The sequence below is a fragment of the Peromyscus eremicus genome, chromosome 10, assembly GCF_949786415.1.
Source record: "Peromyscus eremicus chromosome 10, PerEre_H2_v1, whole genome shotgun sequence".
Taxonomy (NCBI): Eukaryota; Metazoa; Chordata; class Mammalia; order Rodentia; family Cricetidae; genus Peromyscus; species Peromyscus eremicus.
In genome coordinates, this window is record NC_081426.1 from 47,886,130 (window position 1) to 47,900,854 (window position 14,725).

At 41.9% G+C, this 14,725-nt stretch overlaps 1 long non-coding RNA gene across 1 annotated transcript; it reads left to right on the forward strand.

Annotated features, from left to right (window-relative positions):
• Window positions 1-684: 684 nt before the first annotated feature.
• On the forward strand, window positions 685-11,446 carry LOC131920931 (uncharacterized). Its single transcript, XR_009381800.1, has 2 exons — window positions 685-900; window positions 10,477-11,446. It is a non-coding gene; the product is annotated as an uncharacterized LOC131920931 (long non-coding RNA).
• The last annotated feature ends 3,279 nt before the right edge of the window (window positions 11,447-14,725 follow it).

Sequence of the window (14,725 nt, forward strand, 5' to 3'; positions counted from 1 at the left end):
GAAGGTCTTTCTTATCATTACTAAAAGTTCACTTCAGCATCATGAACTCACCGGTGGGAAATGGAAAAGTTTTCTACATCCAATACAGTGAGAGATAGAACTTATCCTAGGAAATTGGAAAAAAAAAGGTGTGTGTACCAGGCACGTGTGCCATAGCACATTTGTGGAGGTCAGAGGGCAATTTGTAGGAGTTGATGATCTCCTTCCATCATGTGGGACCCAGGGGTCAAACTTGGGCTCTCAGTCATGGCAGCAAGCACCTTTGCCTTCTGAGACATCTTGATGGCCATGGAAACATTTTAAACATCTTACTAGTGATGGCTGAATTAGAATGGAAAGATTATATTTCACTTCCTGGAAGATGACACAGAAAAAGTCGAGTCTTAACAAATCAGACCCTGAGAAGACGCCACTCCCCAGGCCCAGCTGCTCCTTGATGAAGCTGGGAAGCCACAACTTGGATACATTTGTTCCAACACCCTGGAAAGATGAATAACAGAAGAACAATGAAAGCTCCTCTGGTGTGTAGGAGAACAAGAACAAAAGAGATGGAGGGGTTTTCTTGCATAGCTCTTGGTATGTTTGGTGCTTTTAATCATTCCTATTTCAAACTTAGATAAAATTCCAAAATCCACTGGGCTATTATGACACGAAAACCCTTCAGGTTTTCCATGAACACCATTCCAGATCTCTGATTCCTATCACATGTCTGCCTACTTCTTAGGCAAGTGAGAACTTTTGCATGGTGAGAGCTCAGCTTGGGCCTCTGGACAGCTACAGGGTTCCTCTACAAGACATCAAAAACTTCTAGATCAGATTGCGCAGGCAGAACTCCAACCCTGTAATAAAGGTGCTTGCTTCCAGGACAACAGAACGTGCAGAAACCTAGATGGCAACCTGGTGAGATACTCCACAGACTGATGAAAAATGACATTTCACAAAATTCTAGTTTCAGAAGCTTGGCTAAGAATGCGAGGAATTTTTCAGTTTACACATTGGGTTACAGATGTTTCTACATTTTCTTGTTTGCCCGACTCTTCTTCTCCCAAATAAATTAGCATCAAATCATGATAATTAAAGTAGTCAATCAACACACTTAGAACACATATTTAAGGCTCAGGGAGCATCATGGGAGAAGAGGAGAAAAAAGCCTGTCAAAGCTAGAGGGTTAGGACATCCGCTTCAAGAGACAGTTTCTCCTAAAAAGGGTGAACACGAAGTGGGCGGGGCATTGGATCTGAGAGGAGGGGAGGGGAAGGAGGTAAATACGATCAAGATACATTGTATGAAATTATCTAAGAATTAATAAAATATTATACTGAGTGAAGTAACCCAGACCCAGAAAGACCAAATTAAGTAAAGAAATAAAAGTAGTAAAAAGTAAACAGACATTAAAAAATACCCAAGGAGTATATATTACTTTACTATTCAGAGGGAAAGTCTTTCAATCTCTCTCCCCGCTCCTCTCTCTCTCTGTGCGTTTATGCATGTTCTTGTTCCTGTGAGGGGGCACACATATGTACATACATGGGTGTGAACACACATACATGTGGAGGCAGAAGTTGATGTCATGGGGTCTTCATCAATCCTCTTCCATCTTGTATACTGAGGCAGAGTCTCTCACTCAACTTGGGGCTGGCAGATTAAGGCTGATTTAGTGAGCTAGCTTGTACCAGGAATCCTTTATTTCCATCTCCCAAGGGCCATCCTCCATGCCTATGGGTTGGGGACCCGAATTCCAATTTTCACACTGGCAAAGCCAGTGCTCAAGCCCCGAGAAATGTCTTTACAAAAAGATTTCTTAAAAAGTGAGCTTGGGAGGAAACTACACGCATAAACTCTCACTTTCACGGAAACTTGATGAAAAGTCAGATTCACTGGGAGGCTTCTGGAAAACTGGCCTTCCTGGCAGGGTGAAGGTTAGGATGGGTTCCCGGTCTTCCTCAGGGTGCCCTGGTTTTGAATTGCTGGCGTTCTAATTTTGTGGAGCTGCTTCCTGGTTGCATTTCTAAAAACCTTTCCCCAATGTCATGTAGCAAATATTATTAATGCAAACTGCTTAATAAAATAAGCAATTTAGTGGAAAGGCCAAGTCCAACCTCTGCCCAAATTAAATCAGTGTTTGCAAAGCTACTTTGATGTGGAGGTTCTCTTGGCTCCAGGACCTGCTTGCCGTGGTGCTGAGGAAGGATGGAGTTAAACATGCTTTAGCATTTTGATGACGAGGAAGGCCTCATGGCTGAGAAGACATACTTAATTTTATTTTCTATTCAGAGCTGATACCTCCTTCTCCTGTCTTTATTTTGCAGGCTCTCTGTTGATCTGGCACAAGTGTGCGGCTTTTTAAAAAAAAAAATGATGATGTTATCTATTTACTATTCAAATGCAATTTTAAATGGTTTGGCTCAGCACATTTGAATCAAAAATCCTATTAAAGATGCAATATTCCTCTGCTACCTTTTTGCTGGGCGCATTCACACAGCATTCCTTTCTCTATCGGAATATAATACTGTATACCTGCTCAGAGTGATGTGATTTCCAGCTTTGACTCTGCAGTCGTTAAACAGGCTGTTCACCTTCCTATCATGGAAATTTGGTATTCATGCATAATTTCCCCTCTACATTTGCAAAATACATTATGAACCACGTGATCATGCCTTTGCTCTGCTCTATAGCCTTTTCATTTGAAATCTTCCAACTTATTATTTTTGCTTCCACCATCTGATAGAAATCATGAAATTGCTGAGTTGAGATAAACACCCTGTTTCTTTCTTCTTTTCTTCTTTTTTTCTTAAACAGTGATGGAGCTCTTTTTGGAATGAGGGATGGAGAAAGGGCAAATTGATCATTTACTCCACAGTAAAAAGTTTTGATCTGTGGATTGATGAGAAGTATGCTTAATTTTAAATATTTTGCATGTACTTAACTGCCTAATTGCATGGTTAAATGAGCTGTAAGAGCAAACGCAGCTGATAGCTTGGATCAGTTTTAGCCAGTTCTAGAACACTGATGCTAACAGGAGGCTGTGCTTCTCCTCTGGTAATTTTGAACTTCTTCAGATACACTGTTTATTAAGCAAGCCAGACTTTCTGCTTGGGCAGCATTTTCCAATTACCGAGTAGTCTTCCCTGCAGCACCGAGAGATGGAATCAGAGGCTGCACATGCATTGTGGGCTACTCCAGGCAGTCCAAAGCCAGGGAGTCCAACTCTCATTTAGTCTTACTTTCTCAGCGGGCTGCAGGTGCATTTTTGACATGTTTTTGTGTGGTGACTACATGTAAGCATGCTGCTTTTTAGTAATTTCAATCACTCATCCAGAAAGTGCCTGTATGAAGTATCTGGAACTCAATCCCATTAATTACATCAACTGAAATGCAGTTAAGTTGTTGGCTACGAAGTGTACATGAGTGGACACACTCTTTCATTTACACATATGCTTGCATTCACTCACATTTGTGGCTGGCAGCATAAGACACTAGTAATTAAAAGAATTTGAGTTTGTCCTCCAAAGTCTGTGAAGGAGAGGTGTTTGTGTGAGATTTTCAGGAAGAAAGGAGATAGCGAATGGGTAGTGTTTCAAAGGAGGTGGTTGTAAGTAGATGCGTGGAAGTACGATATAGCTTTCAGATGAGCCTACTGAGAATCTTCTGTCTCAGAGCTGTGGTAGCAGAAGCCCATGGGGACTCCCCAGGGCTCTAAAGGTGTTTAATGAGCCTGGGAGAATTTTAAGATCCTCTTACATAAGAGTAGCAAACAGAGAGGGTCCTAGTATACCCCTCTAAATGCCACTGTCCAGGCTTTACAAAAGACCGTGTGAAGGTGTACTTTCCTGCACCAGAATTATTGATAGTAAGAGTTTACAGAGTAGAGTCTGTTTTCATAACTGTATGCTGATGTACATATACACTGTCTCAGTCATGGCACGGGATACAACAAATCTTTGGACTAGTACCTGCCACTTAAGTTTATAGCTTGATGTTTTGATATTTATTTCCCACATCAGCACCAAAGGATGACAGTGGGTGGGGAGTATTGTTAAGAGTAGATGCAGTGGGGAGGGGCTTGATCCTGCCTCCACTGAATGTACCAGGCTTAGCTGTTCCCCCATGGGAGAACTTACCCTGTTGGGAGAGGACGAGGGGTGGGTCAGGGAGAAGGGAAGGTGGGGGTGGAGTGGGAGGAGGGATGAGAGGGGGATCTGTGGTTGGTATGTAAAAATGAACAAAAAAATTAAAAAATAAAAATAAAAAAAGAGTATAAATTCCAAGGCCCATACATACATCAAGTTTTGGGGTTTTTAGTCCATTTGATTATGTACTATATGATATTGGCTGACCTTATAAAAATATACACACCGGGCACAGCATTGCCTTATAGGATTGTGGAGAAGATGAAGAGTTAGTAACATAGAAAACTGAAGTACCCACTACAGAGTAACTCATTATTGTTAGTGTTTTAGCAGTGTGCTGTGGATATCGCTCTGTATAAATAAAATGCTGACTGGCCAGTAGCTAGGCAGGAAGTATAGGCAGGACAAGCAGAGAAGAGAATGTTGGGAAGTGGAAGGCTGAGGCAGAGAGATGCTGCCAGCCGCCACCATGACAAGCGACATGTAAAAGACACAGGTAAGCCACAAGCCATGTGGCAACTTATAGATTAATAGAAATGGGTTAATTTAAGATATAAGAACTAGTTAACAAGAAGCCTGCTGCGGCCATACAGTTTATAAGCAATATAAGTCTCTGTGTGTTTACTCGGTTGGGTCTGAGCAGCTGTGGGATTGGCGGATGAGAGAGATTTGTCCTGACCGTTGGCCAGGCAGGACTGGAAAACTCTAGCTACAGCAGTGTGTCCAGAAGATTGGCTCTTCATATGTATTCCTTGAGTCATGGGCACATGGGAAACCTGCTTCTAGAGATCATGTCTATATCTCCTATAAGTACTATTATATGTGCATCTTAATGATTTCTACTTTTCTATAGACCAGCCTCCAGTTTTTTCTATGGCTCCTCTACTTGAGGCTCCCTGCTAGTGAATAGTCTGCCTGGATTATTCTCATGATTTGCTTTTACATGCATTAAATCCCTGGTTACTCTAGCCCATTTGAACATCTTCAAGTTGCCTGCCAGATACTGAGACTGACCAGGGGACCTAAAGATGCTTGCTGTTTCCCATCAACCTGTTACTGCCTGAGAACTATGAGTCAAATAAACTAGTGTTTATAACCATTTAGGGAAACAAAATAAATTTAACAGAGCAAGTTAACTAAGCTTTTTTTTTCCTTAGTTGGACCTTAGACTTCAGACACAGATGAATTCTAATACTCTGGTGACTCTGGTGAAACAAGACTTGAATAGCTCCTTTAGGTGGGGTGGGTCTTGTGGCCTGGAACCAGTGTAAGTCCAATGAGGACTTCAAAATTATTTTAGTTTCCTTATATTCCAATCTTGGGAAAAGCAAGAACATTGTTTTACCTCACCTATCTCCTCCCTGATGAACCAGGACAAGTTAACTCACCAAGACTAATATAAAAAAATATGGCCAAACTTTGATTTCTCTGAGAATGTACCAGATCAAATATTGAGTGAAAACTTAAGAACCATGTTTTAGCAGTAACCTGGCTGTGCTGGATAGTTTTACATCAACTTGACATAAGCTAGAATTATCTGAATAGAGGGAACCTCAAAGAAACAATGTCTCCGTAAGACCTGGCTGTAGGACATTAGTAATTGATGGGGGAGGGCCCATCAATCAGCACACAGAAGCTGTGTTCCAGAGGTGGCCAAGGTTGTACCTCCTGATGGCACCAAGACTTGGTAGTAGTCACCCAGGTGGTACTGGTTTTGAAGTCATGAAGGGGTCATGGAGAACAGCTGAGCCTTGGTACTATGAGAGGTCAGGAGAGACCATGGGTGCAGGTAGAGCTGGAGTAGCAGTTGAAGCCCCAGGTCATGGAGAAAAGTTGAGGCTTGGCACCATGAAGAGAGCCCAGGAGAGGCTATTGGTAAAAAGGCACAGCTCAGTTGCAATAGAAGACTCCAGCATTTCGGAGATGCCAGTACCATGGGATGACCACCAAGAACAGCAATGGAGGAGTAGAGCCATCTCAAGCCTTGGAAACATGGTATGTGTGTTGCAGAGGACAGAGCCAGAAAAGTGACCCACGCACCTTGGAGGAACCCAGAAGATTGTGAGTGAATCCCAGATAATTGGGCATTGAGTTATTTACACTGTTGAAGTTTGGTTTTGTTTTGACCTGATTGTAAGTGTGCCCTGGGTTCTCCCCTCTGAAGGAAAGTATTTAACTTTATTTTTTCACAGGAACCCATGGCTGAAAAGACTTTGAGCTTTTAAATAGATTTTGAATTTTTACAGAGATTGGATATTTTAAAGAGAGTGAAATTTAAGTGTGTTTGGTGTTGTAAAGACTGTGGGACTTTTACAATTATTTATGCTTTTATTGTGAGATCTTGGGGATGGATGAGAAACAGAGGTTGTGGCTTTACAGTGATGTGTTTGTGTGTCAAACTGACAAAGGATTAGTTGTCCTGGGCAGTTTTATGCCAACCTTATACAAGCTAAAGTCATCTGAGAGGAAGGAACCTCAATTAAGAAAATGTCTCTGTAAGATCATGCTGTACATAAAATAGTGCAGACGAAATTCTAAACGGTCTTATTAAATAAGAAACACAGAGCCAAATACAGAGTTAAAAGCCTAAGAGATCAGAGCACTAGCGAATAGCCTTTAGCTTACCACTCTGCCTTTGCTTCCCCAGAGAGAAAGAGAGAGCTTCTAATATCTAACTTGTCTTTTTATTGCCTTTCTGTTCTGCCTTCTCATTGGCTCTAAACCCAACCACATGACTTCCTCGTTATTGTCTGTCTATACAGACCTCCAGGTCTTTAGGGTTGGTACTGGGATTAAAAGTTCGTGTCACTGCTTTGCTGTGTCCTTGACCACACAGAGACTCTGCCTGCCATGTGATCAGATTAAGGGCGTGTGTCACCAGCGCTGTACTTCTGCTAAATGGCTTGCTTTTAGCTCTGATCCCCAGGCAACTTTATTTATTAACATACAAATAAAAACACATTTCAGCACAAATAAAATATCACCATAAAATAATACTTGTAACAAAACAAAATAATTTTAAAGGAAATATAGTCAGATTGCAAATGTTTGGCCAGGTGATTGTGGCACACACCTTTGATCCCAGCACTTGGGAGGCAGAGGCAGGCAGATCTCTGTGAGTTTGAGGTCAGCCTGGGCTACAGAGCGAGTTCCAGGACAGGCTCCAAAGCTACATAGAGAAACCCTGTCTTGAAAAACTGAAAAAAAAAATCATGCTGTGCACAAGCCTGTGGGGGCATTTTCTTAATTGATATTTGAGTAGGGAGGGTCCAGCCTCTTATGTGTGGTGACATCCCTGGGATGGTAGTCCTGGGTTCAAAAAGAAAGCAGGTAGAGCAAGACAGTAAGCAACACCCCTATTGGCGAAATTATTAAGGCCACTCCACGTAGTTAAAAGAGAGGTTTATTTTGTGGGGTAACTTACAAGTGAAGGGATAGGCTACAGGGTCTGGGAAAGGTGTAGCACAGTCCAGTGGTGTTCTCTGGAGAACTCTGCTCGGTCTACCTCCAGGGTCCAGGAACCAAGAGAGCAGGCCCATCTGGATCTCGGGTCTTCAGCGTCCTCTCTTGGCCCCGCCTTGTGGGTGTGACAGTTACCGAAGCCTCAATGGGGGTTGGAACTTCCAGGTCAAAGCTGGAATGGCTACCCACTACAGCACCCCTCCATGGCTTCTGCGTCAACTCCTGTCTCCAAGTTACTGCCCTGTTTGAGTTCCTGTTCTGATTTCCTTTGATGAGTAGTGTATGGAAGTATAAGTCAAATAAACCCGTTCCTCCCCTAGTGGCTTCAGTTATGGTGTTTTATCACAGCAATAGGAATCTTAACTAAGAATCTAGCCCATTAGTTTCTTTTGTAAGGACAGAGAATGTCATAGTGGGGTATTGAGAAAGTGGACTATCTGGAAATCAGATCTTGGACTATCTGGAAAAGATGAAAATGACTGGCAGGAACAGTCTCCCCGAGTAGACTAAACTCTTGGTACCTTAGCTTTCTTATCTGTGAACACGCAAATAATTATATTTGTCTTTGGAATTAGAGAGGGTTGGAATTTGTATAGTTAAGTAGATAATATCATCATTATTATTTAATGAGTGGAGTTCTTTTTAAACAGTTTACCTCAATTATCAGTAACAGGGAGCATAGGCTTGTTTGGGGAAGTATTTGGGTATTTAAATGCTTAGGGTAAATCTTGGATTATCAGAAATCCTCTATGGGTACAAGCTAAAATAAGAAGTTAAGTCCCACCATTGAAAGAGAAACAAATTGGATGATAATATATAGAATATTCATAATTATAAGTTTTAATGGCTTAAACATAGACTTTGCGTCTTGGCTTATGTGATAGCATCAATAACAAGGGGGATATTTTTAAATTATTTTTTTTCTGAGAATAGGAAATTGAACAAATTCTTTTCCTAATGGAAACTTTAAAATTAAATTTGAAGGATTTTGAAAATGCCACTCTCTTGCCCTGAGGCTTCTTTTGAACTAGGTCAACGTAGTTGTAGAAATTCATGGGTCAATGTGAAATTTACATCATGGTCTAAAGATTCAAGATGATCAGTTGGGCACCAGTGATTTCATGCAAACCCTGAATTTTTGTCATTTGTGATGGTGACATTTTTCAAGTGACATTCCTGTAAATACTGAATAATAATATGTCCCAGACAGAGCCCCTGGGGGACAGGAGAAGAGAATGAGAGCAGAGCAGAATTAAAACTGACAAGAACTGGAGACAGCATGTAAGATAAATAGTGAGCTGGGCTCTGCCAGGCAAGCCTGGCTGTAAGACGTTCGGATGATAGCGTGATTGATGGACTTAGCTCTGAGGAAATGTCCAGTAATGTAAGAACAGATCAGTATTGAGAGATAAATCATCCTGCAATCATGCTGCGATCTCAACACTAATGGGGTTGAAAAACAGCACAGTTTTGAGGGAGGTCCTGAGATAATTGTTTCCTAACAACCCGCTCTGTGTATTGGCAAGGAAGTTCAAACAAACTCAGGACAGCATTGCAATGCCGGGTTCTGGGGACCGGGAGAGCAGTAGACTCTCACCAGGGGACTGGAATTTGTACAGCTCTCGGGCTACCTGCCAGTTTAACAGGGAGAGAGCCTCCTTTGTGTTGTGAAGACCATTCGGATGCTGATTTCATATTGCCATCCAAATCTCCTGTCTGCCTCCTGAATTTGTACTGTTAGTCTCCAGAGGGGCGTCGGGCTGTCTGTCGGTCCTGTGGGACTGTGGGAAAACTTTTTTGTTATTGTGTCAGTAAACACTCATGGGGACTAGGTTGAGCAAGCTATTATGGAGGAAAAAGAGAGGGGAGAGAGAGAGAGAGAGAGAGAGAGAGAGAGAGAGAGAGAGAGAGAGAGAGAGAGAGAGAGAGAGAGAAGACACACAACACACAGCAGCTTCAGAGATCTCAAAGAACGCAGTCAAGAGAACCACAAAGAAGCTGAGTATGAGGAGGTACAATGAGGAGAGATAAAATGGTGGGAATAACTTTTTTTTTTTAATAAGAGATTTTCTATTCATTTTACATACCAACCACAGATTCCCCTGTCCTCCCTCCTCCCACCCCCAGCCTTTCCCCTTAACCCACCTCCCATTCCCACCTCCTCCAAAGCAAGGTCTCCCATGGGGAGTCAGCAGAGCCTGGTACATTCAGTTGAGGCAGGTCCAAGCCCCTCCTCCCTGCATCTTACAGATGCTTGGATTATCTGGTCCTGCTCAGGGACCTGGAAAGCCTCTGTACAAATTGGTGAAAGTGTGAGGCAAGAGGCCTCTAAAGGTCTTTCTAAGTAAGAAAGGTTGGTCGATGAGATCTTCTTATATTGGCAGTTTTTTCAACAACACAAAGTTCAAGCTATTCAAAGGCATGGAAGTGAGTTGGAATGATGTGTTCACAGTTTCGTCTGGGTAACTTGTTTTGGCTTAGTTAAAAAAAGAACAAAAATCATTGGGGAGATTTTAAAGTTGATTTCAGAACTTCCTTCTCACAGGACATCCTCCAAGAGTTATGTGCCATTATGATAGTCATTTCATCTCTAGGAATGCCACCAGCAAATAGTAAATATTCTTTTTGTGACTTACGGTTTAGATGTATTATATATGACGTATAAAATTTACATATAGATAAATATTATTTTAAAAACTAATCTTTACATTATATACATATTACATATACATCTAAAACCCTATTAATATTTACAAAAATGTAAAGATAGATTTATAAAAATATATACCATAAAATGAATAAAATAAAAACATACATACTTAAACAAGAGTACACATTCCTTGTCCTAGGACCCTCTGAAATGTCTTTTCTACCTGTTTTCCAGATGAGGTTAACAAAGTTGGAGAAAAAGCAAGATACTTCTTGGAGCTAACATTAGAATTGGGGTCAGGCCTCATTCCTCTTGACTCTTGTTCCCCAATCCCTTGGACTCATTTCCTGAGGATTTTTCCAAAGCTGCATTTGTTCACATGGTGAGTGTTCTTCCTTCTGTGGGCTCTCCCACTGCACAGCAGCATTGAATGTCGACAAAGGTCCCTTTCGCCTGAGAGCCTGTGGGGTCACCGTTCTCTTTAATTGCTGAAGTAGTCCAGCTGAACACACTTTGAACTGTTTACAAAAGAGACTTCAGGACTGTCGAGGTTTCTGAATACAGACTATTTTCATGAAGGACCAAGTTTATCCAAGGCCTGAGGCAAAGACCCCGACAACAGAAAGAGGGGCGTCAGGTTAGATGAGATCACTGTAGTCATTAGAACTCTCACAGCTTCAGACTCAGTAATACTTTTATCTGTGGGAAGACTGGAAGGCTGTCGCTCTCCCTTCAGGCCCTCTTTAAAAAGCCATTCAAATCATAAGAAGACGTTAAATTTATCCAGTGAATTTGAAAGCTGAAAGGTAAATGTTAGAGATAGTTTGGTCTTGAATGGGGAAACTGAGCCCTATTTAAAAAAAAAAAATCAAAATTCACTGAAGCTCACACAAAAATTGTCAAAGGTCAAATTCCTGTTTGTCCAGAACTTTCCAAGTTTTAAACCAAGAGCCCACGGTCTCAAGGGGGCTGATCGTCCTGCTCTAAACTCTAATAGCAAAGTATTTCACTGGATGGTTTGCAAGATCAGTACAACCAGAGGGGAAGAGCTAAGCAATTGATGATGTTCTGGGGCTGAGGTCACTGATCACATCCTGGGAGCTGGACAGCTGCACCCCAAGTGTTGTGTTTGACTTACATGGCAGGAGGCAGGCACTCAGCACATGCTTGCTGAATAAATGAGCAGGGAATGCAGCTTCTGAAATCAGGAGCCATGTGGAGTCCATTTTTTCTCAGTGTCACTCTAGTTCCTATCAAAAAAATGTCAGTGGTTTTTTTTTTTTTTTTTGCTTTTTCACCTGCTTGCATTTTATTCCTGGCTTGAGGGCGGGGTAAGATTAAACTGCATGTAACCTGGGCTGCTCTGGTGATTGTCATCCCAAGGTGTTTTCAGTATCTTTGAATCACTTCCCCAGTACTTCATTAGTCGTGAAGAAGGAATAGAAGACTATCATTGTGAGTGAGAAGGGAGGAAGCCAAATCCCTCATAGGGGTTGTTGGATAAAGGATTATTAAATAATTCACATACCAGCTTTGGAAATAGGTAGAGAAATGTTCTAGGTTAAGAATTATTGAAGACCTTGATCTCTTTGTTGTCAGGTGATCTGCTGAGGGTGAGGCTGTGGAATATACATGGTGTGAGGTCACTAACAGGATTTTCTTAGTTGGCAGGCCCTGGATAGCTCTAGGAAATGTAGAAATGGCTAGCACCTCTCAGGTCTCTGGGAGCAAAGTGTCCTGAGCTCTCAAGCATAGATCACTATGAGGTACAACAACTGCTGAAGCATTTCTACCCCTTATTTTGGACATGGGGATGGGCAGGAGCTGGTGATGAAGGTTGCATAGGTTGTTAGTCCTGGTGGAGGTAATTAGGTTCCTTTTAGGGAATTTCTGCAAAGCTTAGAGGTCTTTCAAGGTGAGAGTTATAGTTTTGGATAATCCATGAAATCCACATTATCCTTGCCCTTATCACCACAGGTCACTGAAGGTTGTCTATATTTGTTCCTTATCTGCCCTCAGAGAACTCAAAGAGGACTTACTCTCTCTTGCCAGTCAAACTTGAGCCATAAAGTTATCAACTCAGCAAGCAGCCTCATGTACACTTGGGGACCTCCACGAGAGAGGGTTTTATTACAAGTGTGTTTTTGTGAGTTTGTATATGTTACAAATATCACCTCACATCAAGTAAGCTTTTACCTTTCTAATGGATAATTTTACTGGAATTATACTCCTATCCATAGCACTCTTCAGCTGTAGAAGTGATAGCAATACCATCATTCCTAACTGATAAGAAAATCAAGCCTCTGAGAAATGAAGCGAGTCTCCAGACATCACTATTCCTGAAACCAAGCCCTCCCCTCCACTCAGCCATATTCATGACATGTTTAGGCCTTCAAACAATTCATCTTTTCCCGCTGAAATGTAAAATAATGCAATCACTACTTCTGATCACATGACAGTTCTTTGAAAAGATGGGACATGGAAACTCTGGCGCTGTTGGATGTTCTTACCTGAAAAGTCTATCAGACTTCAGCACTTGCCAGCTTCTCCTGTATCTGTAAAGAGCTGTTATGCACGGGCTCAGCAGGAGAGGGCTTTGCATGTGTTTAACAGTTTTCTATGCTAGTTATTGTAACAAATGCTTCTGTATGTTATCTCCCTTAATGCTTGGGGTCTATTCATATAGGCACTGTTTGTTTTAAATGTGACTGGAAAACACAATGGGCACCTAGGACAAAACAGCTACTAAAGCACAGGTGTTGTAACCCACTTAGATGAGTGTCCACACATCTGTATAAAGCACATACCCAAGCGGGCAATTATCCAGTTCAATTCCAGTAAAATTCAATAAAGGCTAGCTGGGAATCACTTATTATTTTGACACTGAATGATTATAACCACCTTCTTCAAGGAATTTGTGGTCCAGTAGAGGAAATGGAACACTAGCATCTGGGTAAAGACAGTGAAGTAGCATGTGCATGGGTAGACATAAGCCACAGGAAAGTAGGTAAGACCCATGATTCATTGTGAAGCCAAAATCTCCAGTTGCTTTTCAAAGATTTGGTGAGTGAAAAGAAAGGGTTGTCCGAACTCTTTGGGGTTCTAAGAAAGCACATAGGAAAGACAGTGGGCATTTCCTAAAGGAAAATGCACCGTAATGTACCATATTAAAAAATGAACAGTATTTCAATTACATACACACATACATACACATGTGATTTTATATTCCTGGCAGGAAAAAGCTAAGAAAAATATCTGTAAGAGTGTGCTACACCATGTACTAGGCTTTCTGTGGGCTCTAGTGGCTGCAAGAGATGGAGGTGGGGTTGGAAAGACAGTACTGAAGAGGCAGGAAGCTCTAAGGTACTGCTTAGACTATCATGTTCTATAGGGAGCCGTTATACATTTGGAAGAAGAAAACCTTCAGTTTGCACCTGGGTCAAGTCCTCCCTTTGTGTGTGTGTGTGTGTGTGTGTGTGTGTGTGTGTGTGTGTGTGTGTATGTGTGTGTGTGTGTGTGTGTGTGTGTGTGTATGTGTGTGTGTGTGTGTGTATGTGTGTGTGTGTGTATGTGTGTGTGTGTGTGTGTGTGTATGTGTGTGTGTGTGTGTGTATGTGTGTGTGTGTGTGTGTATGTGTGTGTATGTGTGTGTGTGTGTGTGTGTGTGTGTGTGTGTGTGTGTGTGTAGGAGAGTTTGGAGGTAGAGGAGCTGGGGTCAGGTGCACCATTTACCCCCTTAAGAAGTAATGAGCGCCTTAGCTGCCTTTGCCCTGATAATGGAGCTGCGGGTGGGAAATCAGATTCCAGAACAATCAGGGAGGCAGAACGTGGCGATTGTTGACTCACTGAATGTGGGCGGGGAGGAGATGGTGAAGGTAGAGCTCTGACTGGTCTCCAGTTGGGGATTTGGTGGAGAAACCAACATCTTACATTTCTATAGTGTGTGCATTTCTGAAAACCTTAGGAAATAAAAAGGCAGCTTAACTGGATGGCAAATTCTTAAATTAGAAGTGCAATTTTATCTCCAAATTCACAAGAACTTTCTCATACAGCTTGGCTATCTTTGGTTTCTATTAGTATATATTTTAAAAAGGTCAAGATGCCGGTTCTTTTCATTCTCTGTAGAGAACAGGGATGATAGTAATTTTTGCTTTGACAGTCACATGGTTTAGGCATGCCCCATAACTAGCTTTTAGGGCTTCAATAGGTAATGCAGTGACCAGAAGCTCCAAAATGGGATTTAGAAGTTTCTAAATGATACCCAATTAAAAAGTGTTCCAGGCAAAATAGCAGCAAACCTTCCTTTGAAACCAACCCACTGTTCCGTTTCCCTCAGATGAGGTGGGAGCTGCGACTCCAGGCTGAGGCTAACGCTGTGAGCATTCAGCTACAGCTGTAATTACTGGCAAGCAGGCTATATCCCAGAATTAGGATTATTGGTAATCACATCATATGACTGGGGGCAGGACGGGTTCATGGGTTG